Genomic DNA, 26,144 nt, shown 5'->3' with positions numbered 1-26,144 from the left:
CATAATTTATTTAAACGAGCCTGAGGGATGTCTAGGATTCCTTGCTTGAACCTGATCCTGATCGCTAAGCTAATATGGGGAGAGCGCTTTCTCCCCGACGGCTCATTTTTAAGAATGCTCCAGCTCCATCCAAAGGGGAGGGAATTGTAGACGGAAAGAAGAGATTAGCGAAAAAAAAAAAAATAGCAAGCAATAGGAAAGGAACGGACCATCGTTGCAAAATATGATAAAGAGGAGGAGATAACGGGCGAAGTATATTCATGAGATTCGGTTGGATCTTTATTCGCTCCGTTCGCGGAACGATATACTGAAAGGTACGACCAGCGCGGTTGTTCGTATTTCATTTTCTTCTTCGCCCTTCTTAGAAAGCACTCACTGAGTTACTTACTGAAGAGATTTTCTCTCTCGACGCCGAGAATGATTTATGTGTCCAGGTCGATCAGAGGTTCGGCTTGCTTCTCCCCCACCTTTTTTGCGTTCTGGGGCCCGTAATATAATGAGTACCCTTGGAGGGGCGAAAGAAGCGTCGAAGGGCTCCAGCAAAACACGTCCATAGAAAACAAAATAAGGCTCGGCAAAGACGACAGAAACTAGGGAGAGTTTCTTTTCATCCATGCCTGAAGCATGCTTTTATAGTACGTGCTTCCCTCTCCCTGACTACGGAGCTGCTTTAGGATATAGCGGAGAGTTGGGGGGCGCTCGTCGTCTTGATCATCAATGATCCATTTAGTCATTAGACTCAAATCGACATAGTTGATTTTATGCCCCTATTAGTAAGGGCCCCTCGTATATCTCTTTGACTGCATCCTAAATCTGTTGGATTAGGTCCAATTTGGATTCTTCGATTCTCGCTCCTACTGGGCGGAGTACTACAAATATCTTCCATGATATCCGGAGTACTCCCCCTATTTTGGGCTATCTCCGGTAGCAGCCTCGGCGGCCCAAAGTCACGCCAAGGCTGCTCGGGATTGGCCCCCCCAGCGGGAAGCGGGTGAGCGGTATGAGCCGCCCCGGCTGGAGCCGGTTCCTGAGCCGCCAGGGGCAACCATTGCCTGTAGAAGGCCGCCCCGTTTTCAGCAAGAGATCGGGGGACAAGTTCCCCCGAGCGTCCCCCCGGGGGGGCCAGCCTCACTCAATTCGAGATCGAGAGAATCATCCGCGCAATACGCGACTGGGATTATGTCAAATAAAGAAAGTAAGAAAATGTTTGAAAATAACAAACATAAATGAAAGTAAAAAGAGGTACAAATCAATAAAGATAAACCAAAAACAAACAAGATATTTCCAGAAAATCGTTTCAAAGAAAAAATGTTATATAAAATGGGAGTTCTTTCTCATTTGGAAACGTTATCAGCATCTATCTTTCAGCAACTGAACGGGAAGATCTTTGATCAATTAAGGTGTTAGGTCTGCTTACGCTTACCTAAGGTAAGCTTAGCATTGGACCTCCCAACAACAACCCCCATTTTTCTTTCCCATAGCATAGGTCCCTGACGGCTATTCGAAAAGCAACAGGGGGGCTTTTCGCCTTTTGTTAAGAAGGCGGTCTCATGGACCGGTCGCCTTTGGTACTTTTGTAGTCAATTTAGTTCAGTAGCGCCTAAATAAGAAAAATAGGGCTATAAGTAGGCCGTTTGCTATTGCTATAAGGGCTGCTCGCCTTTTGACGGCTTGGCTTCGCTATCGCTCCTATGTAGTGGTCGGCCTTCAAAGTAGTATTCCTACCATACCAGAATGCCTATTATCTAGTGCTAGAAGCTTCGCCAGAAGCAAGCAAGACGAGGTCGCTCTGCTTCGTAGACAAGGCTCGTTCCGTGCTTGACTTACGAGCTCGTGTAGTAAGGCCTCGCCCTTATAGCTTATGGGGGCTTATGCACTCCACTCGCTGTCTACTAAACGAGCGTTAGAGCGAATTGAGCGAAGCCTTCAATTTAGTAGCTTCCCCCCTTTTCCCTCACCCTAAAATGAAAATGGAATTTCCGCTTAAGCTTCCCCAGCTTCAAAACGCTTACTAATAGGGGCCCCTATCACGTACTAACCTAATAAGGGCGTTTAGGGCGCTGAAAAACCTTTACTAATTTACTAATAGGGCATCGCGCGCGCTAGCGCGCCTTACTAATAGGGGCTTTGAACTTGACTTAACTAATAGGGCTTGCTTGCTGGTTTGGGGGATTAATTGAATTGATTGGATACCCGAGAACCATAATCTTTCAAAGGAACAGCTTCTACGACGATAGATAGGGGTCAGGTTTGGCATCTATGCCCCCTGCCCTCCAAACAGTATGGGAGCCTTTCAGCTCGTACTGCTCACACTCCTAGATCCTCACGGCACCTCCTCCACCATAGTGTGAGCTGGGAGCAGCTCCGAAAAGCTAGGCCTACTTCAAAATTCGCTTTCAAGTCAACGTCAACAACAACACCACGAAAAAAGTACGGTTGCCCACTGATCTGATCATAGGTGAAATCAAATCCCTTCGCTTCGCGCCAGGCTTGGAAGCCGTAAGTAAGGCTCCCTTCGCCTCTCGGAAGCGAGAAAGCAAGCAGCGAGCCCTATTAGTTAAGTCAAGCCGTTGCGCCTACAATCTATACTAATAAGGGCGTGAGAGGGGCCCCCTAAACGTAGTAAGGAGGAGCCCCTCTTAGCCCTTATTAGCCCCTCTCACGTAAGGGCGTTTAGGGCACGTAAAGGTTTTGAAGCAAGCTACGGCTTCTTTAAAGCCCCCTATCACGACATACTAATAAGGGCGTTTATGGCGCTAGCCCCTCGCGCGCCCTTATTAGCCCGAGTAAGTTGACTTTAGAAGCTGGGAATCGCAAGAATTGAGAAGTCCTCTATTGAATTGAATGGGGTGGGAAAGACAGGTTCGGAAATGGCCGGATTAGCAGGAGGGAGGGCGGCCCCACCCTGAAACAAAGGTGTACGTACATAAATAAAGATGGTTATGTCCGTCTCCTTCCCATCTATCTTGACCGGGAAGAGGGGGGAGGCTCTTGCGGAAGCCCTGCCCGCCCTTCTCTATTTTGAGGGATCCCTCATATTGATGATTCCAGGCTTCCCGGACTCGTCACAGACGGCTAGGAACAAGAAGAGGGTCAGTAGTCTCTGCCGTTGCAGGTCCTTCTCCTTCCGCTGAGACGGCCCTCTTTTTGGTTTTGTTCGTTCACCGCGGCACGAAAGAATGAAGAAGCTGGAATAACTCAGAAAGAGAGTGGCGCCTAGCCGTTGAGAGCGTCTGTTGTCTTTGTAGAGGAACAGTACGATCTTGGACTGGCCTCCTTCGCATGACCTAGAAAGAAAAAGAGGTCCGTGCTACTATAAGGCCTCTAAACTCCTCCCTCAGGACACTGTTGCGTTGCCATGGGGACGGGGTAGCCCCGACTTCCATAGGTCCTTGGTTCGACCTCCTAATGAGAATTGAGGTCCTTGCGCGGGCGTCTCATCCCTAAGACTTGCTTGCTCTGTATGGAGTGCCCCGTGGTTCCTCGAGTGCCAGCCGCAGAGAGGAATGCCATCAACTAGGGCGCTATTGGCCACTAACCACTCGCTCGCCGGCCGCTCGGGCTCCGCGTTTCAAGTTCGTTATCCTAACCGTCTCCTCTGCTCCACCGGGAGCCTGGCCCCTTCTTCTATCTTATCTACTGCCTTGCTCCTCGGCTCCCTACTGCTCCAGCCGCTCGCTGTAATAGCTTGCTTCTCGGGTGGCTCGCACCCCGGGTGGTGCGGCTGAGCCAGAGTGGGCTCAGCAGTCGGCCTATGTCTCCGGGCGCACGCGTAGAGGCATGATTAGTTCCACGAATCTCACTGCACTGACCATAGTAAACTCCTTCTCGTTGTACCGAAATGGAGGTCTGATTTGAACGACCAGGTACAGCATCACATTTGACACCTGAGGAAGGTACAGCCCAACTATGAGGTACATCAGCAGGTGTTACAATCATACGTAGATGAGTTTTGGCTGGTACAACCACTCTATTGTCCACTTCTAATAAACGTGATTGACCCAATTCTGGATCATCTTCTGGAATCGTATAACTGTCAAAAGTGAGTGACTGTTCATCGGAACTGTTATAGTCCGAATACTCATAAGGTTGGGTCGACGCCCGCCTCCCCCCAAACTGTACTTGCAAGTTTCCCCGCAAAAAGCTCTCCACGCCTACTCTTAGAAAGAGCACTATTCTTCTTTAGTTAGGTAGTTCTCCCCTCTCTCAGAGACCGTAAGACCCCGGTGGAATCGAAGGCCCTAAAGACAACAGGGGACCGTTTCTCGCCCAGCCCTACCTACTTCAGTGAAGCTGGAACCGAAAAAGACCTGGTTCCACACACATGAGACACGCAGAAGGTATGGGACGACCAGTTCACTACGGAAAGCGAATTCGATCCTATAGTCGTCTTCTTTGTTCGATAAATGCGCAGTGGAAAGGGATGCTAGTCGGCTCGGCGAAGTTGTAGGCCCCAATAGATCAGATCAAGAGTGATTCCTCACCTATCCTGTCAGGGGCCCTATTAGTAAGGCGAACGCTCGAGTATAGATTCCCTATGCTCATGTGAACGGCCGGGGCCGGCCGGCCCGTAGATCTAAAAGGATCCATCCATAGGCCTGACCGGAAATCGTTTGTCCACGAACAAAACAAAAACAAAGTAGTAGTATTGTATAGTAGTCGTTCATGAGACCTCGAATTCCCACGTTCCAGCGTGCATTATGCCAGCTGGTCCCACCCCCCCCTCTTAGTAAGTAGTCACCCTTCTTTTTGCTTTTTTTTCTTATTTTTTCGCTGCAGCAAGTCAGTTGCGAGGCGCTCAAGACCTGTTCGGACGTGAGCTGAGCTTCCAAGATCCTACTACTGCTCATTCCAGCGGACGGACCGCTCCCCCTTTCGCGTACTTCTTTTTTTTTTTTTCTCACCAGAATGCATGTGAAAATCAACTAACCGGCCGGTGGGTGATTCTGGTTCTATCTCCGCTTGATCCCAGTTTCAATTCCCTTTTCTTCAGGAGGTGAGGTTCGGGTCGGAGGGACGGGGCGGAGCGCTCCGTTGTTCACCGCTAGTTTCTAGTACAAGTCTATCAGAAGTGGTTTCGGTTTTGTTTGAGTATGGTCCAGATCGTCGGAGCCCGGAGCCAGGTGATACCGCGATTGATTGAGCGGGGCGGGGAGGTGCGAGCTTCCACTCGAAACCCTTTCGGTCACTCGCATTAGGGCATTCCGATCGCTTCTCGTACGACTCCCTCGCCCCTGACTGGAAAGGAGACATACAACATAGTGAGTCGGCCCTATTCATTCCATTCCTGAAAGGAGCAAGCAGCAAGCGAACTTCACTTACTAATGGGGGGGGGCCGCCCTATTAGCCCTTATTAGTATAGTACAAGTGTTGCCGTTGCGCCCCTATTAGTCAGGCGCGCGTACTCATCTTTTTTTCATTCATGAAACCCAAAAAAAGTCATTCAGACCGATCACGTCTCGAGTAGAATTGTCCAGTCTTGCCCCGGAGTAACGGTAGACCCTATTGAATGACAAAGGATAGACTAGACTGGACCACATTTACCAATGAATCCAGAGATTTCTCCGACATGGATCGATGTATCTCCAGAAGAGATAGATAGGTATATGTCTTTCTTTCGAAAGAAAAAGATGATTTAGATTATATCAATAATAAGGAAAGAGTCTATATCCTATATCGATCATAGGATCACTCTATGAATAGGTCAATTCTCTTTGACCTCCCACCGTTCACTACATCCCTTGCTTCTCGCTGCGAACGGCTCCTCGGTGGAGGAGTAGAAGCGCTGGTCCCCTTCGGTCAAGTGCTTGTGCCTGCTGTTACCTACCGTAGGACCTCCGTCCCCGAAGCGAAGAAAGAGGAGCAGGAACAACAGGTTGTCCTCTCCCGGCCCAGTAGTTCCGCAACTACTACCGTGGTTGTTGCCAACGGGGATCCCCCATTCCGAAAGGTGACGGGGCCGGCCGTTAGGTCCAAAGTTGTATGCCACTGCTGTGGTGCCGATAGATTCACTACTTCAGCGCCGTTATCGGACATTGCAGGCTGAGCATCTATTTCTCGTATATCGCTCCACACCGAGAAGAGGGATGTGTACCTCCAGCAACAACAAGAATGGAACCATAGGCTTCTAATGCTGGGAGCATTTCGGGGTATAGGTCTAACCACCCCAACTCCCCGTTTCTGGCATGCTATAGTTCTTATAGTCTCTCGACGACGGGAATGGGAGATTACCGGTAAGCCAGATGCTTCGCGAACCACCGGTACATTTCGTTGCACTTTCATCACCCTCGTGAAGAGGCGCACTCCGATACCATTGATGTCCAATAGCTTTGATAGTAATGGCTGGATCTACTACTACCTCGTCCATTGAGTATAACAGAGCAAATGAAGGTATAGCAATGAACATCGGGATGATACTAGGAAATATGGTCCGAATAATCTCTATAGTAGTTCCATGAACAATCCTTTTAGGGATTGGATTCGTTTGATAGTGGAAATGCCATAAAGTGCGAACCAACATCCGTGATACGAAAACCAAAATCAGAATGAGGAAGAACAGGATATCGTGATGCAAGTCTATTATTCCTAGCATCATAGGTGTGGCTGCGTCTTGAGATCCTAATTGCCATGGTTCCGCAGCATCACAAGGAGCGACGATTGTGAGGATGAGGAATAGCCATTCTAGAACAATCATGTGGTTTGGTGCATGAAAAGACTGTGCTGCTCCCTAAAGAGAAAATAGAGAGACTTTTTTTGCCCGCCATAAACGTAAGGGCGTGATAGGGGCGTGGCTTTTTCCAACAAAAGTATGATGGGAGAATAGAATGCTATGCATTCTTTTCGATTTCGATACAGTAAGGTACACTGAACACCAACCCAATCTCGAAAAAGAAATAAGAAATTATTGCAACTACAACAACCTCCGTGAACAGACGCTTTGTCAGTTAATTAGAGTGTTATAACTAATATAATATATACAATAGTCCCGCAAGCAGCAATCGGAGGAGATTCCGCTCTTTCTTTAGTTTATGGAAGTCCTAGTCTCCTTTCTTACCGGCAATAGAGGGGGAGAAAGGCTAAGAGATGGCGCAGTAGAAGGCCTATCCGTCGACGTCGAATATTCGTTATAGATAATCGATGTCCTTCGCTTCATCTGCAGTAATCGGTGTAATAAAGCAAGGGAAGAGGAGCATATAAGTCAGGCTGCTTAATTAATGTATAAGACTTAGATCAAGCTAGGAGAAGCGCTTTCAGGCTCGTTCGCTTAGCAAATCTCTAATTAGTCTTCTCTGGTGTCGGCCACAGTCCAAGAAGTAGTCTTTTCCCATTTGCTAGCAGGAAGTACACTCATGGGGATTCTGCAGTTAATGAGATAGATCAAGCAGCAGCTAGGAAGTCACTTTAAGGCTCACATTCCGCTTAGCTTGGTATTCGGTCGCTGTCACAGTCAAAGACTGATTATTTTCTCATTTGCTAGCAACAAGAAGTAGGGATTCGGTATAATAAGATAGATAAATCACGCGGACTCAAGCCAGCAAAGAAAAGACTTATTATAGGTCGATCACGGATTCAAGCTATAGCAAAGAAGACTTATAGTCGATCAGGGACTGAAGTGCACAGACAAAGGAATATGGTAGAAGGAGTACAACAAGCAATAAAAGGAATGCAGGCGTTGGTAAGCGTAGAGGGGCTAGAAAGAGAAGTTAAGGTCGGTAGGCAGAACAGGGGGTTTGGGAAAGATAGTAAGTACTTCTTATATCAACCACAGGCTCCCTAGGCTTGGTTTCTTACTTTTTTTTAATTAGTATCCCATTCCTCTATGCCATTCCCGCATTCACTCTATCCGTCCAACAAGCTCTCCCTCCCATGCATCCCCAGAATCGTTGGGAGTGGCATATTAAAGCAAGATGAAACTCCGAAGATAAAAGCCTGATTCTCATCCCGGGGCTACCCCCTATTACGTAAGGGGGTTATCTAGATTTAAGATACCCCTTATCGGCTCATCTCCTGCGTTGATCGGCTATTGGGAGCTCATGATCAGCCCATCCTTTGTTCACTGGTCACCTGGTGGGAAGAATGAAAAGTTAGGGAAGCATTCTATTCCTATCTTATTGACCTAGGCATACAGAGACAAGTCAAGGCGGCGTTTCTTCGAGTTCCACCACCTAGTTCCCCCAACTAGTCCTCTTGATCGGCCTATGCTCTGATGTTCGTCCCGACATGCATGAAATCCTGCGCATCTCCTATCAAGGAATGGGAAGGTAGGCATTCAATTGATAGCTCCCCTCTTCCGGCTGGTATTCCTTCCTTCGATGCTTGGGTGAAATGGGTGCTCGGCCTATTAGTAAGGCCTCTAGTTCATCATTGATTCCCCCCGGTTGGGTATAGGTATCTCGTTACCGACCTTCCATAAACTCATCTTGTTGTGGCTCATATGATGCTGCCACCTAATCTGGTGGGTACCACTAAACCCATTGGCCGGTCACGAGGAACATTAAAGACCCACCTTCATCACCGGACCTTGCGGAGCCCAGGTCTTTTAGGGCGAGAGATGACCCATCAATTCTCCTCCTACTCGATTCCATGTTATTGACGATAATTCATTGAAACATTTCCTACCCCTCTTCGCCTTCCCTTCCTTCCCTGGCCAACGCCCTATTAGTAAGGGGAGTCGACCAGAGCAGGCAGAGCGCATCCATCCCCGCACGGGGGTTTAGTGACTCTTTCTTAAGGATCGGTGGTGCTGAGGCCCCCTTTCATTTAAGGTTGTGGATCTCTCCCTTTCCCATATCTGAATGGAGACCTTCCTTGCCTAGGTGGTGCTCCTGTTTTGATAGGGCTTCCAAGGTACAGGCGCAGAGCCCGGGAGAACATCACCGGATTACATGACGTCTATGAATCTGGCTTGTTGGTCGGTGTATTCTCCTCTGCTTCCCAAGGGTTTGATTTCCGCGGTGACGATTCAGTGTGTCTTGAAAAGGCAGCCCCTTTCTGTCATTGCCTTCCTAACTCGCCTTTGGTTCCGCTACCATATAGCTAGATTCCATGATCGGACTAGCGAATTCATAGAGAATTGGATTCTATAAAGGGATTCGATTACGAGACTCGGGCTCTCTTCCTTGCAGCTTACCGCCATACTCCTTATTCCCAAGCAAGATGTTCTGATTGAAAGGCATTTCCTTCTTAGATTAAAGAAAGAATAGATCGAATGAGGAAGACGGGGATCAACGACATTACAATATGTGCCTGGGTCCAGGAGTGACTCCGACTACTTGTAGTTTACGCATTCACAGATTCAAGAAAGCAATCAAATGAATCCGATGGATGGATGTTCAGATCAAAGATGGATGTTTGGCTCAAGTGCTTAAGGAAGAAAAGAAGAACTTGCGAGAAGAGAAAGAAATGCTGCTGAGCGGCCTTACTTAAGAGGTAAGATGCTAATCTCGCTGGCTGTTCTTCGAGCAATCAAAGAGGGAGAAACGAGATCTATGTCTGCCCGGCCTCCTGCTTAGCTGGTTCTTCCAGCACGCAATCTAGCTCCTTATTTTGAATTTCCCATGTCTAACGAAGAGAATTTCCTAAACTCGAATGGAGCAGCACTTGAATCTCGCAGGCTGTTTGATTGCCCGAGCGAGGGAGGCGGCAACTCGCTTGATTGATCACTCCAGCTATCCCGATTTACTGTCCACAACGAGAATGAAAAAGAAGAAAAGAAGAACTAGATGGCTCGGGCTTGAAATGGGATCTAATACTCCAGAGAGACGAACTAAACTCAGACGGGACAGAGAGTGAAGAACTGGTCGCTCACTTGCTATGGGGCTTCCTCTAGCGAGGGGGAAGGCTTCCTAGTGACTACTAATACAAGGATTTCACTTCGGAGAGATAGCACTCAAGCTTGTAGTCCCTCCCTTCTTCACCTGCATTGCTTGAATCATTCCCAGCGGACGGATTGAAGGTGGCAGGGGAACGGAAACCAAGAAAGAAGAATGGCCAATTCGGGATTACTCTTCTGTGAAGCTAGCCGCACCTTCTATTGATAGACGGGCCCCCTTCGCTCAGGGACATGAGAACAAAGAGAAGAAAGATTGACGTTTAGATAGGTGCCTTGCAAACATTCATAGTGACAGATTGAAAGGTCACACAAGGAAACCACTGGCAGGCGACACCAACCCAATCTCGACGATAAAACCAAAGACAGAAGCAATACAGGGTATATCGCTCCACACCGAGAAGCTCTACCTCGGGCCATCGACATCATACGCGGAAGACGAAGCGAAACGAACGAGGAAAGTCAGGACTGACTGTGAGAGTTCCACCGCAGAAAAGGAAATGGATGGTTCACCCTCAAAGAACGAGGGTTGCTTAGAGGCAAGCTGTATATCTGGTAAAGGTCCATTACCTTATCCTTACCCATGAGGTGTCATGTGCAACGTCCATCAATGATGGTTCTTGATGCAAGACAAGACATGTGTTGCTGCGTTTTTCCAAGCGAAGCGGGCTCCTAGAGAGCCATGGCTAACACGGGATGGCTACAAAGACCGGGTAGAGGGACTGAAAGCAGATATGGATGGTCTATATCATGCAATTCAAAGAGAGACGGGGAGCGGCGGTCGCCCACTATAGTAATGCCAATAAAAACCATTCCTAGTGAGCCTAGGCATATCTGCCTAGCTTGAACATTGCCCCAGCTACTTCTTTCTTCGACTGATTTCGCCTTTCCTCTTTACCATTCCTGACGAAGCCGGATGAAAGGAGTAGTCTTTCTCCCTCGTGATAGGTGTGGGCATTAATTCGTGACGAATCAGGTCGTTTCATGGAAGGGGAGTGGTTATGGATTCTCGCCCTCGATGCAATAAATGGAAGGCCCGTGTGGAAGAGATATGTGCTGCAATAAGCGCTACTGCCAGTTAGTTGAAATGGCTTTGGTTCGGGTTCCCGATATGTAAAAGAATAAAGCCCGTCTATTCCCGGTCTATAGCGGTGCATCTCTTCCTAGTGTACTGATTTGCAAATGCGTACATCCCGGTTCAGGTTCTCGAGCAGGCAACCCCTCCAGGTCATCAATCTCCGGTTTATGGCCGGGTTCTCGCCCTCAATCCGCGGCTATGAATCGATCTCATGTTCTCGAGCAGCGGTCCTAGCTCATCCATTGACTGGTTAGGGCACGCCTCCCTCATCTATTGGCTGTAACGGAAGCAGCCTCGCTTCTATTGTTCTCTCCCGAGCAGCAATCCCCAATCTCTTATTCTCGATCCGTCCCTCATCTATTGACTGGCAAGCTAGGGAAGTCACATGCCAAGCAAGAAAAGGGTTAGCGTAGCGCATAACGGTAATAGGCGCACAAGCAGTAGAGGCAATCAATCCGGTAATAAGTCTCATAGGCGCAATACGGGAATCGGGTAAGGCTAGCGAAGTCGAGTATGCCAGAAGAGGCACCACCCATGCATGCGACCGAAGCACCTCTTTCAACAACAACAGATCTAGCAGCCTCAAAAAGAAAGTCGTTTATCGCATTTGATATCGCATTTGAAGAGAGCCCTAGTAATCATATTGCACCAGAGGACCGTGAAAGTCAAGTTATTTACTATTAAACATGGCCTTTGCAAGGATGAAATCAGAAGCCACCTTCAAAAGAGCCAGTGACCGAGACCGAGGAGCGGAGAGCGAGAAGATATCTTTATTTACAGGACTGGTTGGACATCTGATAGCCCCGGATTGGACATCTGAGCGGGGTTTTTCAGGACCAATTCCACAGATAAAGAAGACAATAGCAGTTGTTGTTGACACAAGAGTTGCTGTGGACAGTGTTTTGGATAAGTGGTGGCTCTCAAAGGCCTATAAAAGCATGTTTATCAGATATCGTACCTTTTGGTACCGAAGACTCCACTCGAACAGGCCCCTTCTACTAAGCTCTTATTTAAATAAGGAGATAAGCAACGTCCTTAACAAAAGGGTATTTTATACCAGTAGAAGGAGAGCTACTTACTGCCCCTTAAGTCAAGAGCTAGTAGTACTATCAGCAAAGGATATCGTAACAACTATGGCGAATACGTTTTTCTTGCTTGAACAAGAATAGTTGATTCAATAGCTGCGGTTAGGCCTTTAGACTCTTCCTACTGTCAAGCTACTACAGGCGTGCAACCCTCTCATAGCCATCTCTTTAGATCCTAGCCCAAAGAATCCCATCTGTCACGGAATCCTGAAAGAGGAGCAATTTGATCTTATCTTGTTCACCGAAGCTAATGATTTGACTTGAGATCTTCTACCTTAACCGCGTATTCTCGGCATCCGGATTCTATGCATCTATCCTAGCAGCCACCCCAAAAATTCCGAATTCCGTCTATTGCTCTAGGGGTTCTTAGTGAGAGGAAAGAAAGCTCCTTGCTTCCCTTGCTACGGCTATTCAAAGCTCTATCCCCTGTCTTCTAGAAAGGGGAAGTCTGCTCCATATGCTTTATTAATAATAAAAAGAATAAACTCTATCCTTCTTCCCCTGCTCTGCTCTTAGAAATAGACCGATTTTAGTTAATTAACTTCGCTAGCACCGTCTTCTTCCCTCAAACATCTGCAGATCGGAGTCGTTCACTTCTCTGTCGAAAGAGCGTATTCTTTTATTGCAGCTAATTACGAATCTCAATCAGTCTTGTCTGTACACCAATCCCAATGGCTAATTCAGCTCTTAAGCCTGGAGCCTGGAACTCAATCAAAAAGAAATTCTCTTTTGCCGGGAACTACTACTTCTAGTCTACCTACGCAGCTCCCTTTCGAGGCGAAGTAAGAGCCTATTTGATCACGGACCCAATCGCCAAGGAAAGTCGAATCCCACAGGTACGAAAGGATAGCTATTCAAAGCATCTCGAAAGAAATGTATGAATTAAAGCGCTATCGCACCTCTTATTCAAGTTATCCCAGGAAAAAGAGACTAAGACCACATCTATTAGCTTATTGCCATTGGAGTGAAATCCTGTCCCGAAGTAGAGAAGGTATTAGGGAGGGCTTTCAATCTCGATATCTTTTCTTGGCTGCTGGATGATTGGATAAAAGAGCTCATGGCAAGACTTCACTCTATTCCACGCTTTCGCCCTTTCGATGGCCCGGCATACAGCCCTCTGCTGCCTAGCTAAGCTCATGATACCACCAACACAGACCAAGACCCTCTGTCGAAAGAGAAAGGGCGGATGAAACGATGACCCTAACTAAACTAAAGTTCCGAATCTTGCTTTAAGCGCTGAGGAATTTAATAACCGCGCTTCCTCCGAAGTGCTCGACGTCACAGTGTGATCAGCTTGTGCTATGGCGAGCAAGCAAAAGTATGCTTTGGGAAGAAAGCCTGTCCCTGAACGTGATTATGATCCAATCGAAGGGAGAAGGGGTAGACTGCCCGTGGCTAAGCAGGCTCCTCCCAGGCAATTTCCCACCGATTCAGGAAAGGACATTGACACGGCTCAAATATCGAAAGCATTTGAAGGAAGATTTACCCCGAATGGGGACCTTTCGCCCCCTCTTTCTCCCGAGTGCTTTCACAGGATGGGAGTCCCTTCCACTTTTCCAGCTGCGAGTCAAGGCGTTTGTGTGAAAACTCTATCTGTCTCAAATAGAGATGGGGAAGGTGTTCAGTCAGTAAGGAAAGCGACTCTTTTCTTTTTCACAAGGAAAAAGCCGGGTGTGGCGATCCGATCCCAGTTGATTGATCTCGACTTTACCAGCTCATGAACGGCATTCGTCAGACTTGAGCAGTAGGTTTCGACTCGGTCAGCTGTCTTGATGAAGATTGACTTCAGCCAAAGAGAATTAATTGACTTCGGGCTCGCACCCTATGTGCTCGATCCGATCCGATCAACGAAAATCAATCCTGAAATAACATATATAATAATTGAAATCGTTCAGTACGCTAATCTTGACAGTTTCCATTTTCGATTGAGAAAGCGGCGGGCCCAGTGAGCTCTCCAATAGTGCACCGAAACGGGGCCGGAGAGACGGTAAACCTTAGATCGGCTAAGATCGAATTGAACTGTCTTTGATTGAGCGAATCCTGCCCGATTTTTATTTCCGTCCCCGCGGGATCAATTGACTTTTATCGAGTATCCAGCGTCGTAGCGCGTCTCTTTATATAGAGTCGTTCCTTCCAGAGGAGTAGTCTCTTTCAAGTTAGTGAGGTTAAACTCTGGACGGGGAAGAAGCCGTCAATACTTTATAGTTTTAGTGATTGATTTAATAGAAAGTACTAGTTCAGTGATAGTGCTGGAAAACTCAGATGCTACACACATGGGCTGGAAAGTCTATCCTTTCTCTTCTTTACATGACAGTTGACCGACTCAACCCATCATTTCTACCGGCAAATTAGCCTACATATCAGACCTTTGAAGCTGGAGCTGAGCGAGGATCGGATTCTGAGACTCGAAACAACTCGGCACTCGCATCGGTGAAATAACGTATAATATATATATACCTGGAAATCTATGCTTTCTGGCTCCTCACTTCCGGTCGGTGCGCCTCCCCTTTGAGAAACCTTTAACACGCCCTGACGCTTAAGAATAGATGGCCATATAAGCGACATCCTAGCCAGAGAAGAGCAACAGGAGCTATATTCAAGGAAGTTGTGGACTGGAATCAGAGATTGGATGGACATCCGAGAGAGGGAAAGAGGATGCTAACAAGGCTAGCTCACGAAAGAAAGCCTTGCAACTATATATTGAATATTGCAACTGCGCAAATAAGGGCACATCCGCTTTCTCTGTATGTGGATTTGGGAGTCGCACTGATCGACAGGAAGGAGGAGAGCGAAGAGATGAGGGCTAAGTAGCGCCTTGCCTCTGGCTTTGCCCCCTTATCCACTACGGGTGAATCTCTTCGATCCGGAATTTAACTATCCCTAAAAAAAAGGGCTTTGCTGCTGCTAGCTCCGCCACTGGGCCGACTTAAACTACTGCCATAGGTCCCTCTCTATCCGGGTCCTCACCCTCCACCGGAACTCCTGCGGGCTAGAGAGATGGAACTACTGAAGCTGCTCCCTCTGCTTCTGGAACTGTAAAAGGGTTGGGGGGCAATCACTTTTTAGATCATGGCTTGTAATCCTGGAGCCTTTCCATTGACAACCGAGCTTGCCTAAGGACGGCGTAGAAGAGAAAAAGTCTAGGATTTAGATCTGAGCAGGAATTTATCCCAGGTGAGTGGCTACGTTATAGGGTGGTAATTGGTTGCTTGGTCGAGCAGCTGCCCTTGGCAAGGAAGGAAAGGTGTTCCATAGCATCTGGGGCCGAGGCCCTGTTCTGGTTACTACAATTAGTGTAGCACCTTTATTTTCAGGGCTTACTTCGGAGAGTACCGCTGCTATTGTTTGAGTATAATCCTGGTATCTTTCTACAATCGTCTTTGTGGCTCCAGTTGCTGCGGAGCCTCTGCGCTGTTGGTTTTACCCTGCCGGGTAACGGTTTAATATTCTCAGGTTCCGATTGTCGACAAAAAAACCAGCTAAGTTATTTTTTCCTTCCTCCTGTAGGTAAGGCAATAAGTTTTGCAAGGTCCAACAGGCATTAGTAGCATGCCCGTGGTACCTGTGGAATCAACTGTATGCGTTTGGGTGAAAGTTCGTGGGTTTGGTGTAGTGAAAGAGAACAAGTAGCTTCAGTTACTGAACAGGGCAAGCATACCTAGGAAATCGAGATTGGGATCCCATTGATCCAGCGGAAGCAACGGCTAGGGCATGGACAATAAAAGATCCTTTTCCATAGCCGGGGTCCGGAGGTTCCTCGTAGCCGCAGAAGCTACGACATGGGCATAGCTAGGTGCTGGCTCAAGTACTGGTGAAAGTGCCTGAACCTAAGCGTCTCGCTTGACTAAGGGTGTGAGTTCGGCTTTCAATATTTAGCTTTAACAACTTTCACTAGCGCTTGGCTAGTTACCGAAACCCAACAAGATTCTCTGCACTTGTGCTTAAAAGGTCTTCTTAAAAGCGGCTAGAAGTTCAAAGCTAAGAAGGCGAGTAGTTGATACGAGTTTACTGAGCGCATCGCCTTCCCTAGAGTGAGCAAGAGCGGAGTTTACTACGCGAGCCTAAATGCGAGTTTCACTGACTGAACCCACCACTACCCGAAAGCCGATACCGCTAGAGAAAAGCAAGAATCATACTTTTTCTACTTCGCTTGCCGGACAGGAACTCTTTGATTCAAGATCCCCTTGCCTTACGCCCTGCCCTGAAACTGGAGTTCAAGTAATCATCTACCTCTCTGCAAGACAAAGATTTCATTGAACCTAGCTCGCCCAAGAGTACTTTCGGAGAGTTGACTGAATCCCTTCCCTCTGCTCTGAAGCAGGACGGACTTTCAAGTCAAGCGGAACTCTCTCTTTAAATAAGGTGAAAAGCGCTTTCGTTGCTAAAGCCCTTCATAGGTTGTGAGGCGATAGTGCGTCGATAGGTAGCTCATCCCTTGCTTGGTAGTTCAAGACGTAGGCGCTGTTGTCTTTCGTGAGTGTGGGTGTGAGGCAGGACTATCTGCTGCAAGTTCCTGTCTGGCGGATGCAGAATTTGTCTTCGGTCGATAGGTGGGCTCTGTTCCTGTTGCAAGTGTAGGAGCGGTGTCGGCCCAAGCACTAAGAGCTCCACCTACTTACTGATCTTTTAAAGCTAGCCACTAGTAGCACCTTAGCAAGTCCGGTAGGTGCGTTAAGGCGAATGGAATGATTGAACTTGGGACCCCCTACTAATCAAAGGCTTCTGTCCTGACTTCCGAACTTGCTTTCCGACTTGAGAGCGGAATGGGGACTTGCCCACCCCCTACTAATCAAAGGCTCCGGACAGCAGACTCCGGACTTGGCACGACTAGCTTTCCGACTTCCGACTAGCGACTAGGGACTTACGACTCCTGACTTCGGACTTCGAACTTGGGACTTGCCTGCCCCTTACTAATCAAAGGCTTCTGCGACTAGGGACGACTTGCCTTCCGACTTCCGACTTGCGACTAGCCGGATAGCGGACTTCGGATAGCGGACTGGGGACTAGGGACTCCTTCGGACTAAATAACTCTTACGAAAAGGATCGCACTAATGGCACCTTGGCACTGCCCTAGGCCAGCTAAGGCAAGTGAGCGAAGGGGGGAAGGTGCTTTAGAGCCCTATTAGTCGGCTAGCTAGGAAGGCAGGCCCTTACTAATAGGGCCTCTTCGACGGCACTAGCCTACGGGTTCTTCCCACTAGCCATGGCTTGGCCTAACCTTTGGCTCTGATACCACTTGTCACGGCGCTAAGTCCTTCAAGCCCACAAACCGCGGTACCCTGCTAACGGTCCGCTGTAGCAGAGTAAGCTGAAAAAGCCCTTTATATCTTATTAGTAAAGCCTAAACGTCCTTATTGAAAACTAAAGCGCTAACGAGCAAGAAAAGGCCCCTTACTATAGATAGGCTAACGCGCCTTACATCACATCACAAAACAATAGCTAAAAAAGGCACACTTTCTTAGTGTTTGAGCTTGATTAGTGCTTGAGGTCCTCCTCCCCGGCACTGGATCAGTCACTAAGCGAGTGTGCAACTATCACACCATCCGTTTTTCGATTCGGTGTGTCTTCAGCAGGCCAACTAATCTATCTAATCTAAACTACTAATCTACAAAACAACTATTAAACAATCAGTTCCTCCCCGCTTCCATAGCACGTAGCCATTGATCCCCTTAGCCCAACCGGATCATGGTGATACTCCGAGAGCGCCTTTACTGCCAGTAATGCTCGATTCCCACCTTCCGCCTCTCCATCCGCCGCTGAAGAAATAATCTCACAAAACCTTCTGCTGTCTCTACTATTCGAAATTTCCCGGAAGAGTCAATCAGTGAGGGAGGGAATTAAAGACTTAAGCCTTCCAATTCAAATTCTCTATCCTCCGCCCCACTCATTATAGAAAAAAGTCGGAGAATCCAATGCGGCTGTCTAATACTAGCTTCCCCTATCTCATAAAGGGGAAAGCCTCATTCCTTTAGCTGCTAATAGTAGATAAAGGACTTCCGCTTCTAGTTCTTCAGCAGGAGCTAATCCGAGCGTTCTGCGTAAACGGTGGACGTGGAGAAGAGCATGCGAACGCCTATACTGCGAAGGACTCGACGGGGGGAACTCGGTTCTTAGGAATGCTAAGAGGCGAGGGAGGTTAAAGACTTAAGCCTTCCTTTCGTGCAACCTGATCTAAATTTCGTCGTAAATAAGGAGACCTTCGCTAAGCATGTCAACGTCCGTACGGGAGCGGATTGCCGATGGATGGAGGCGGCTGCATCTAAGAGTTTAGTTCCAGGAGACTTAACAACATGGCCTGAAGCAGGATAGACTCATTGAGGGAGTGAGCTCCCGTGCTCCTCTTTTGGGATAGGCCATTCGGCTCATTCTCATGGATAGACCTTCGGTCAACTACATGACGAAGTCAACTCACTTTGCTTAACACAGGGCAGCAGAGCAGGACTTCTTTCTCACCCTCACCAACCTTCCGACCTGCCTCATTTCGGCATAGCTGTACACAAACTGAACATTAAGTAAGGGGCGAAGCCCGTTAAACAAAAGGTTGAAAAAGCCTTTAGCGTGCAAAGCAAGCAGCCAATGCGAGAAAGGGGCTAGAGCAGTACTCGGGGGGGAGAATCAGAGCTGCCTAATAGCTATGGCTTGGGCTACTATTGAATCACTCTTAACTAATTGTATAAAGAAGTGGCTATCCCCTTGTCCGTGGAAAGCATTGAAAGAAGAACACAACGGGAGGGAGTGATCCACAAGAGGAGCTCTTCCTTCTACTTGATGAAACACTCAGACTGCCGAGGAGAAGGGAAAGAGACTGATGCTACTACCGATGGCAGGGAATGAGACTACTACTAGCGAGACCAAGCCATGAAAGATAAAGATCACAGGCATGTGGTGAACCATACCGAGATAAAGCAAGGCACTTCCCAAGCTTGAATTGGGAATTGAGAGGCACGAGATAGCCCTCAAAAAAGGCGAAAAAGGCCTCTTTGACTAAAGATAATCGCGGGTTCCCACCCCCCTAATGGTCTAAAAGCGGAGAGAGGAAGCCCTCGATCGGGGAAAGGTTTACGAATCAATCAAACGAAACATAAAGATAAACGTAAGCTCTAGGTCGATGTGGTGTAGACGAGCCCCAGGAGCAAACCGTTGTTGCTCGTTCCTTGGTTGGAAAGGGCAGAGTTCCATTTGGTGGGTGGGTCTAGGGCGAACGAAAAAGACGTGTGGCTGAGGGCAGGTGAGGCATTGTGTCATCGAACGAACATGTTTGAGTATGGATCGTAATTGAGCGAAACATCTGCTCATCGAAAAGTGGTCTTAAAGCGAAGGTCTTGACCTGGAAGGATCGAAGAGAGCGCTAGTAGATCGAGCTGTAGGTGCATGGACTTGGCTAGTGAAGCACAACCACTCATCTTTCCATAGATAGTGCTACCCTAGAGTAAGATGAGCGACCCCGGTGGCAACGTTAGTCCCAAGGGTTTACTCCCTTCACTAGTCAACGAAGTGCATCTACGGATGTAGGCACATTCTTGCTTGATCATTTGCTCTCACTAGACCGCCCTAGAGTACGATACTGGTTCGTCATAGGTCCGAAGGGCTGTCTCTTGTGTGCGATGGTTGGGCATGAATGGAGCTTGCTCGGTAGAAAGGAGAGTAAGCTTTCGGGGAGTAGAGATCGAGCGTAGAAAGACCAGTGGATCAATTATTTTTTCAATAAAATGAGTGAAAGGATAAAGCGGAACAGACGTTTCTCGCAAGCGTTTGGATTCACCAACCACGACTCCTAACGAGCTCTTTTTTGCGCCATACAGTAGCTAGTCTAGTACAGCATTAGATGGTTCTCCGCGGGGTCAGCCTTTGATTACAAGTATAGCTTAGCTCATAGCCCCCTTACCAATGAGACAATGCGGTAAAGCGTGACCGTTCGGAAACCTCTAAGTGGGCGTTCCTACTTTACATCAGTAAATCAAAAGGCAAGGTAGAATAGCATCAGTCAAGCTCTCACAGCAGGAACGGTGCCGATTCCCATTCTCATTCCTTAGAAGCCGGAGCCCCTCCTGACAACTGTATTTGAGTCCGTTCACTCCTCACTCTACTAACGCAGGGTAAGTGATTATTGATATCCGACTGCCGGTGGGGAGACCGTAGACTGAACTGAAACCTACACTGTTTCTTGTGTGTAATGAGTAGCTACTAATTATCATTCATTCTTATCGGTGTTTAACACCAACTCCTTTGAGTTGCTCTTCTTAAACCATAGGGCAGGGATATTATCCCTAAGCCGAGTCTGTTGACTGAGTAACCTAAGCCGAAAAGGTGGACGGAGATGGTTACTAAGCCGAATCCCCGGAGCGAGGACCACTAACTAAACTCTTTGAATCTGTTACTAAGCCAGTGTTTGAGCTCTATGCCTTTGCGCGCTAAGGCTTTCTTGGCTAACCCGAGCAAACCACCCTGATGAGCGCTATTGCTCGGTTAGCATTAAGTGAGAAGGCACTGAAGAAGATCTCTGAGACCTCCGCTCAAAGAACAGAATTAGTGCTTTAAATTTACTTCTTTCCCTCCATCACCGGACTCGGTCCCGCCGATCGGGAAGATCCAAAGAACCCATCCATTTCAAAAGCAGAGAAAATCAAAGAAACGGAACCCAGAGAGAGAAGAAAAGCTTACCGAGGAGATCAGGAATGAGGCTCCGATCGACGGCATTCCGGAGGTAAGACGACGAGATTCCTCTGAGAATCGGGTACAAGAACGTATTGTCGCCGCAGTTAACGGAAGAGTCCCCGAGGACGAAGAGAGCAGAGATTATAAAGAGCGCGAAGAGAGAGCGGTTAGCGAAGAAGCAAATTTCCTCCCATCCATCCCCCATCTTGCTCTAGAAGAGAGATGAAAGGAAAGGGAAAAGATAGTGAGACTAATGGTGCTCGGGATGCACCGTGGACTGAGATTGTAACTAAACCGACTCAAAGAACGAATACCTATGACTGAACTGGTCACTTGACTGCTAAACTGAGGATGTTGACTGTGTTGAAAGACTAGGTCATCGCCCATACAACTCTTATTGGTTTTAACACTACTCTGCTATCAGAATAGGGAGATTGGTATTCAACCGAAACCCTAACCTGGACTGCTAACGGCTTCTTCTCTTGTTAGAGGAAGCCCTGGTTCAAAATCTTATTTATGTTACACGTAGCAACTCTTCTTGTTCAATCCTGACATCCGCTCTCAGGAACGATGAGAGAGTGACTAAGCCGAAAAGGTGGAGCGAGAACTGGTAACCCGGCTCGGTTCATCGATGACCGCTAACTGCATTCTTGACGGCCTGTTGTGTGCTAAGATGAACTCACACTCACAATTCAACTTCACTTCTAACTGAAGCTATAAGAGATGGTGACTAAGCCAAAGCGCGGGACTGCACTGTATTGTATGCTAATAGAAAGTCTTCGGTACAACTCTTCTTTCCTCCGTTCACCCCTCTCCTAACGAAGGCAAGGCAAGTGCCACTCCTAGCGCTAAGCATAGAAAGCTCTCACGCGCGCAATAGACTCTATCAGACTAGGAATCTGTTACCGTTCCCTAACCCAAAGAGGTTAATCGATGCAACTGCACTGTGTCTTGTGTTTCCTTGAAAGACTAGCTCTTCCTTACTGACCTTTCCTTACTCGTTGTTTAGCTGGAAGAAGCTGTCCGCTCTCAGGTTGGGCAGTAAGGGAACTGTATAATAAGGGCGTGATAAGTAAGGGAAGGGCAATCACTCATTCTTAAAACCAGCATTCTTAAGACCAAAGAGTCGGGCGGAAAAAGGGGGAGAGCTCTCCGTTCCTTGTTCTCCTGTAGCTGGATCCTCCGGAACCGCAAGAATCCTTAGAATGGGATTCCAACTCAGCACCTTTTGAGATTTTGAGAAGAGTTGCTCTTTGGAGAGCACAGTACGATGAAAGTTGTAAGCTGTGTTCGGGGGGGAGTTATTGTCTATCGTTGGCCTCTATGGTAGAATCGAATCAGTCGGGGAGGCCCTATTAGTAAGGGGAGGCGGTGGTTTACCCTGTGGCGGATGTCAGCGGTTCGAGTAAAGAAAGGGGAAGCCGAGGACCAGTAGTTGCCCGTAACCACGGCCCCGAAACGGAGCCTGCGCGGCCGGTAACCATTGGCGTAAGATCCAATCTTGAACTTGATGAGCGGAAAAGAAGACACTGTTTTAATATATGCAATTAAAAGCTCACGACGTGGATTCGAACCACCAAAGAGGCTACTTTCCCTTATAGTAGATCGTGAGATGGCAGTGATCTTTAGCTGGTCATAGCCATAATGTGCTGTTTTCATTGGAACCTTCTTTTTCAGAGCAAGACTCCCTAGTAAAGGTCATATTTAAATAGTTCCAAGGCAGGTACACATCTTTAGTTTCTTGTTACTCCATCCCTGCACTATCTGGGGTGGTTATAAGCTTAAATACAGAGGGAAGTACCTGAGCGCCTTGTCCCACTCTTCCGATTACGGGGTGACTAGTGGACGCCACCACGGGGTATGAAGCCTTGTCCTTCCTGGACGGATACATGGGTACAACCAAATCCGCATGGCACCTGAAGATGAGAAACTCACTGCCTTCAGGACACCTAAAGGAGTCTATTGCTACAAAGTCATGCCCCTTGGACTCAGGGGGCTACACAACTTATTGGGGCCATCCTCGAGATGACTGCTTCCGAAGAACATCCAAGAGTTGAAAAGCCTACAGGGGGGACTTCCCTATATCCTAAAGTTTATATCCAACCTCGCAGGGGGGTGTCAGCCATTCTCTAATAGGGGAAAGGACTACTGTTTGAATGGGATCAAGCTTGCCAGAATGCTTTCGACAGCATCAAAGCATATCTCATGAAACCCTCAGTCCTCATGAGCCCGAAAAAAGGCAAGCCACCGCTGTTATATATCACGGCGTTAAACGGTTCCTTGGCTACTCTCCTCGCCCAGCGCAATGAACAAGGGAAGAAGAACGCACTATAGGTTGCGTTGCTTTCGCGTGAAGATTGAGGGCCTGCAGACGGCAGAATTAGCGTATATAAGACTAGGTTGGTGTCAAACTTGGAGGGTGCTTTTCGAGATGCGGAATCATCACTCACACTCTTATCGGGCCGGATTTGATTCCCATATGGTGATTCACTGGAATCCTTAAAACTCACTCTTTTCTTCAGTTTGGTCTTCAGCTTCATTCTTTCTGCGTTGATTCAGCGCTTGCTGCTTAGGGCGATAGCGGCCCTCTCCTTCTACCTGCCTGCTGTTATGGTGTAAGCTACCATGGCTTCTACTTGCGCTTCGCCTTAACAGGGAGGGGCTTAGTGCGTGGCATTCTGGTTAACCCACGTGTGATGACGTTTGCGCGCAACACAGAATTAGCGTATGTTAAGAAGGATTTATATGAGGTGGTGGGATGCCGAATCGTTGGTAGTCTGATTCTGTGGACGATGCATGGAACTTCGATCTAAGTCGAGCTAGCCCTAGTATGGACGGTCTTGAGTGCCGGGACCTTAACCATATGATTCTTATCTACGATAGGGGTATTCCAGTGGTATGTTAATTTCATTTTCCGGAATGCTTCACCCAGCAAATGTAGATTCTTCCAAAGATAGACTGACTAATAGGTCTGTTCGGATTCGGATTGGAGGTCTTGGGCTTGCGCCTTCCCATTTCCTTCTAACTTCGGCTTGCTGGTGGTGGGGCGGGGAAGTAAGCAATAGCGCGAAGAGAGGGAAGTGCGCTAAAGCAGTGAGCTAGTAAGAGAGAGCGCACCTAAGAATCGGTTTTTCCGTAATAGAAGGAAGTTCCTGGTCCTGCAATTCCGGGGGGGCGGCCGGGTGGAAAAAGATAAGGTAAGCATCCAAACCAGCATCAGCCGAACTAACATATCCAGTTTATCTCGCAACATATCTAGTTTATCCTTCAGCAGCATTTCTCGAAGTAGCATTCCCATAAGCAGAGGATGAAACCCTTGCTTTTTTATCCCGACGAGGGTTTATGAATCACTCAAACGAGCCTTTCTAGCCGCATCTGAATCGGCGCATCCCTATCCATATCTTTATGCGCAGAGGCATCCAAATCCGAATCTGTAGAATCAATTGGAGAATCCCCATCCGCACCCGAATTGGCTAAATCTAGTATAGTGGGTGTTGTTCCGATGCCAAATCTAAGGAATAAAGATTTGGAAAAGGCATCTCGGCGAAAGAGGACTGAGAACCATAAGGCGAGCGCCAAAACGCTAGCACAAACAGCTCCCACAGACACGCATGATAAGGGGTGTGGGGCCAACCAGGCCACCACTTTTACCATATATGGGTCCGGACGACCCAAGAGCCCGCCACTAGAACCCAACCCTTAAGGGGCTAAGGTCCAAGGGGCGTCCCGCTAAAACAGTTTCCTTAACCTTCGGCGAATAGTAATGAGTCTTCACCGGTTCGGTGGCATCTTTGGTTGGATCTTCCTTATGAATCTGGTCTTCTCTCCAGAGGGGCTGCTCAGTCGACTGGTAGAACAAGGTCCCACGCCTCCCGGCCAACTAGGATGGGACATAAAACGTCTTCAGGTCTTGCACAACCGATACCTCCATTTTTGCCATGGATTTTGTGAGCCCATCAGGAGTGCGCATCGTCTGGACCTCTTTTCGGAGAAGAATTCCATTTCTAGAAGTCCCCTCTCGTATGTCACCTTACTCACTTCGGGCCTTTGGACGACTAAGTCAGCTCGGCTTCTCTTTCAGAATCAGATTCACTTCCGACGTGGAGCACACTTGACCCTGCGTCACTTGATGTATCATCGAGGAATACCTATTCAGATTCTGCGTTGCTTGCTGCATCGAGAATAGCTTCTCCTTCTGAACCTTCGTCATTCTTTGAAGAGGGAATTGCTGATGATTCCGACCGGCTCTGTAGTTTCGAGGCTGGCTTAGATCTTTCTGCCGTTTTGGGGAACATCTTGGCCTTCACTTCTGCTTTGGTTGGCTCCCTTTGAGGGGTCGCAGGGGCAGAAGGCTGACCGACGAACCAGGGTCTAACAGGATGCGATTGACCTTGTGATTGTCAATCTCCCCAATCACTTGGGACGATTGTGTTCAGTTGTTTTCAGCATGAGGTCGTCGTTAGTGAAGGTGACAGCAGCCGAAGACTGGGCATACAAGGCCTCCTTCATGTTCACCTCAGCGAAGTGGCTTTGATATTTGTCAGGATCCAGCAGCGCCTGGACAAACGCAGTCCTGATATCGGATGACAGCATCAGGGCATCATACACGCTGAGGAGGGCTGGAATCTTCTTCAGGTTTTAGAGGTTAGAGCAGCAGCATGTACTCTTTTGAGATAGCATTTGGTCTTAGGATTGGTACTGACCAAGTGATCAGAGGGCTCAAGGGTGCAACGTGCTAGACCTAAGACTTCAACAGGAGTGATTAAGTTTCCTAATCTTTTGGGAAAACTTTGACTACCAATCCCTCTTCTGGAAAGAGAGTTCCTCTCTCCGTTACACCCATAATGGAGTATGCCCATTCTGACCTTTTAAGTGACAAGGGGGGTGAAGGTACTCATTTTTACTGGACCGCCTTACTAATAAAGGGCCTTTTATTATGAAAGATTAATAACTCCCCTTGAGGGGGAACTTGTTTCACGGGACTGCCTAAAGAGACTCCTGGTGTTAAAACAACTATGTAACTTAATGAAGGACTATGGCAGAAAATCCTTAGGCGCTTTTAAGCCCTCTTGGCAGACTATGACCAATTCCAGATCATAAGGGAAAATCAGCTCTATGTGAAAAAGGTGCTTTGCATAAGGTCTAGTTCCTTGGGCACTGGATTGGCGACGGCATGAGTTGGTTGGATCAAGAGAAGGTGCGTGCAAGCCGTGGTGGACTGGGAGACGCCACGCAAGGTGCAGGAACTACGATTCTTCCTCAGATTAATCATACTTAAAAAAATGGATTTCTATAGTATTATATATAATACTATAGGCGGTTCATCGAGGGCTTCTCGGGTGATCAGAAGAGCTTAAGCTGCTTTTGCCTTACCTTCTATTATATTAGTAAAGGGCGAATGAGGGGCGTGTGCAATAGTTTTCTTTCTTTCTCTCGCTCGATCGCTTCAATGCCTATAATTTGAGAGATAACAGGAAAGCCTTCTCTCGAATTCGAA

General features: G+C 47.8%; 1 protein-coding gene and 1 pseudogene across 1 annotated transcript in view; both read right to left on the bottom strand.

Moving 5' to 3' along the window:
* Positions 1-6,157: 6,157 nt before the first annotated feature.
* LOC143869394 (cytochrome c oxidase subunit 2 pseudogene) lies at positions 6,158-6,694 on the bottom strand (annotated as a pseudogene).
* The window catches only part of LOC143869395 (uncharacterized), a 31,807-nt gene continuing 12,309 nt past the window's right edge, over positions 6,647-26,144 (bottom strand). Inside the window, exon 1 of the mRNA XM_077376258.1 lies at positions 6,647-26,144. This exon is cut by the window's right edge and continues 12,309 nt beyond it. The gene's annotated coding sequence lies outside the window, so the exon portion shown is untranslated.

This window comes from Tasmannia lanceolata, unplaced genomic scaffold (assembly GCF_043159265.1).
Source record: "Tasmannia lanceolata isolate RefF3 unplaced genomic scaffold, GAP_Taslan_0.1 ptg001198l, whole genome shotgun sequence".
Lineage (NCBI taxonomy): Eukaryota > Viridiplantae > Streptophyta > Magnoliopsida > Canellales > Winteraceae > Tasmannia > Tasmannia lanceolata.
Note: the sequence above shows the minus strand (reverse complement) of the source record. Positions and strands in the feature narration are given on the sequence as shown.